General features: G+C 36.9%; 1 pseudogene; it reads left to right on the plus strand.

Annotated features, from left to right (window-relative positions):
• Window positions 1–2,805: 2,805 nt before the first annotated feature.
• LOC110907779 lies at window positions 2,806–3,811 on the plus strand (annotated as a pseudogene).
• The last annotated feature ends 238 nt before the right edge of the window (window positions 3,812–4,049 follow it).

Genomic DNA, 4,049 nt, shown 5'->3' on the forward strand with positions numbered 1-4,049 from the left:
CGTATGTTAGTTTCCACGAACGTGTAGTGCATATAGATTTCCATTTAAAACTCAATAAAAAGTTATCATTGTAATTTTATATATCACCTATAACTTTAAAAATTCACATCATTGTACCTAAAATAAACACTTAAAACATGTAATATGGGGATTATTAGTTTAGTCGTTATCGGTTCGTTACAGTGCTGGCACTCGATATACCAACCAAGAGAGAAAATCCCAAAAAATAAAGTTGCGGTGTGCACAAAATGATATAGACACGTGTTTTACATGGATCGAAAACTATAAAAACGAATGCAAGTTATTAGAGGAAAAATAAAATTAAATAAAATTAATTGAGTTAAAAAGGCCATATAACAAATACTGAAAAGAAAGTTTCTCACATGTTAAACTCTGATTTCTTTATAAAAGTTTTGACCAGTTTAGCTAACAGAGTCATTCTCACATGTTACTCACCCTTGGAAAGCCTGTCATTACACAGTAATCAAAACTAAGAAATACAATTAGTATCATTAAAACTAATTACTTTACTTTCAAACATTTAGAAAATTATAAGTGTGTTGTCTCCATCTACTGAGCTTGATATGAACAAGGCATCAAAATCTAATGAAAAAAACAAAAGAAAGTGCAATAATTGTCCTTCAATTTTAAACCTGCGGGCTTTCATTTTGCTATAAGAATACAACCTGATTGAAAAACATTAAAAAATGGAGACTACCGTTGGCCGTCACCGGAGAGTAATTATGTTTCCGTTACCATATCATGGCCACATAAACCCGATGTTTCAGCTTGCTAATCTTCTCTACTCTGAAGGCTTCAGTATCACCATCTTTCACACCAACTTCAACAAGCCCAAAACCTCCAACTACCCTCACTTCACTTTCAGATTCATCCTCGACAACGATCCACACGATGAACGCTACGCCAATTTACCGCTGCAAGGCATGAGGGCGTTTTCTCGAATTATCTTATTCAATAAATGCGGGGCTGATCAATTACGCCACCAACTGGAACTGGAACTGTCGGTGAAAGATAAACCACCTGTGTCGTGTTTAATCACTGATGCCTCTTGGCACTTCACGCAATCAGTCGCTGATAGCCTTAACTGTTAGAATGTAAACTTAGCATATATTGTTTATTATTATTATTATGTAATATTATAGTTATCATAGGTTATTATTATGTTAGTGGCGGTTATCAAACTAACCGACCGGTATATATATGTAATCTCTGTGAACATTATTTTTCACCAAGATATTTTCAATATACAATATCCTTTTTCATGTTTCTCTGTTCCCTGTTCAAACACACACGAGTACGATAACGATGTCGATTATGATGACGGCTTCCGCTAACATGTGGTATCAGAGCGCATGGTTAGAAAACGAAGAATTAGGATCAAAATTACATGATCCTGGGAAGATACGGATGAAGAAGATGAAAAACAAACACGGGTAGAGGCGAGAAACAAATAGCGATTCAGATTATATGAGTCCCCGATTACGCGCGATTGCAATCTTGAAACAAGAGATTGCAATAATGGAATTGCAATACGAAATTGCTTTACTGGAATATGAATCGGGACATCACGAAGATAACGAAGATGCAGGCGAAGTAATAACACGAGAAGAAGATAATTCAATGTTACAAGAAATTGAATTCGAGAAACGGGATAAAGAAGAAGACAATCCTGAAAGAGATGAGATGGCCTGTGAAGAAGTTCTGAATAACAAGGATAAGATACAACAAGAGGAGGACGGTTATTACGATAGAAAAGACGAAGGTCACAACCGGAACCGATCACCGGAAATGGTGACGGAAATAGTCGAAAGAAATCATGATATTTTATTCTTCAAGAATCATATGAGGAGACAGAAACACATGATTAAGAATGAATCATGGATTGAAAAGAAGAAATCAATAGTGTCGGATGATTATATGGGGAATCGAGAAAGAAAGAAAAGAACAGTACATTTAGTACATTTAGTGACACAAATTAGCGAGGAAGAAAGGATAGTTGTAGCGACAGAAAAAAGAATGTTAGCGACAAAAAGGAAATTACAATTGACAACAGTTGTTAAAACGAAGAAAAGAAGGATGCAGGAATGGCGAGAACAATTATTAACGACTGTCTGTGACAAAAGAAGAAAGATAGTGACAGATGACAGATTAGCGACAAAACGATTTAGCGGCACTGAAATGGCATTAACGACGATTAAAAGGACTTTCAGCGACAAAATGGGAAATGAAAATTTCAGAACTACCTTACTCGGCATCACGAAACAAATCAAGGTGGATCTATGGACGCATCATGACAAGTTTAAAGAAAAATGCGTTTATCATGAAAGCCGACGTGACGAGCCATTACCGATGCTAAGTTTAGGGGATGGTGTTGGAATGTAAACTTAGCATATATTGTTTATTATTATTATTATTATTATTATTATTATTATTATTATGTAATATTATAGTTATCATAGGTTATTATTATGTTAGTGGCGGTTATCAAACTAACCGACCAGTATATATATGTAATCTCTGTGAACATTATTTTTCACCAAGATATTTTCAATATACAATATCCTTTTTCATGTTTCTCTGTTCCCTGTTCAAACACACACGAGTACGATAACGATGTCGATTATGATGACGGCTTCCGCTAACATTAACCACCCTCGGCTTGTTTAATCAAGTAGCCTGTTCTGTTTTCTTATTTATGCTTCAATACCCCTTCTTGATGATCTTGGTTACTTCAATCTTTCCAACAACACCGCTACACCTCTTCTTTATGGTCTGGTTATAACAATGTTCCCAACAATAAACGTAAGTTATGCTTTCGTCCGTTTCTTATCTAACTTGTTAACCATCGTCTTCTGTTCGTATATAAATACGTTGTTTGATTTCATTCAAGGTCTGGAAGAACAAGTGGCGGAGTTTCCTGTGTTGAAAGTGAAAGACGTTATAAAGATCGGGTTCAAGAAAGACAACGACGGCATGGGAGACAAAATCAGTAACATGGTGAAACAGACGAAAGCATCTTCCGGAATCATCTGGAACTCCTTCAAGGAACTGGAACAGCTTGAGCTCGAAACCATTCGTCATGACATTCCCGCACCATGTTTCCTGATACCATTCGCGAAGCGTTTTACAACCGCATCCAGCAGCTTACTAGACCAAGATCGATCCTTTTTCCCTTGGTTAGACCAACAACCACGTAATTCTGTAGTTTTTATTAGTTTTGGTAGTGTTGCTCAAGTGGAGGAGAAACATTTTATGGAAATGGTTCATGGGTTGGTGGATAGTAAGTAGTCGTTTTTATGGGTGGTTCGACCTGGGTTCGTTAGCGGTTCAACATGGCTTGAGCCATTGCCTGATGGGTTCCCACGTGAGAGGGGGCGGATTGTGAAATGGGCTCCTCAGCAAGAAGTGCTAGGACATGAAGCAATTGGTGCGTTTTGGACACATAGTGGATGGAACTCGACGGTTGAAAGTGTTTGTGAAGGTGTTCCTATGATTTGTTCGCCTTTTGGGGGCGATCAACCGTTGGATGCGAGATACGTGAGCGATGCCTAGAAGGTTGGGGTGTATTTGGATAACGGGTGGAAAAGAGAAGAGATAACAAATGCGATAAGAAGAGTGATGGCGGATGAAGAAATCAGAGAAAGGTCAAGAGTTTTGAAACAAAAATTGGATGCTTCGATGATCGAAGGTGGCTCTTCGTATGAATCAGTGGAGTCTCTAGTTGATTATATATCTTCATTCTAACTTCTAGAAATTTTGTAAATAACGTGAAAATAAGAAGGCTAATTAGTGTTAGAATTATTAAACTTTATTAGGTTTTATATATTTAATCACACTTATATAAGTAGATATGATATGTATGATATGTATTCGGATATTAGAATGATAAGCTTATGTATTTTCGGTTTGATAAGCGGGTGAAGATTCAAATAACTGCCGGAGCAGTTACCCGCCAAAATCAACAGCCAAAAACTTATGTATTTATATCTGATTGCCGGCAACATGATCCGGCATCAAGACATTCAAAT

The sequence above is a fragment of the Helianthus annuus genome, chromosome 14, assembly GCF_002127325.2.
Source record: "Helianthus annuus cultivar XRQ/B chromosome 14, HanXRQr2.0-SUNRISE, whole genome shotgun sequence".
NCBI classification, from domain to species: domain Eukaryota; kingdom Viridiplantae; phylum Streptophyta; class Magnoliopsida; order Asterales; family Asteraceae; genus Helianthus; species Helianthus annuus.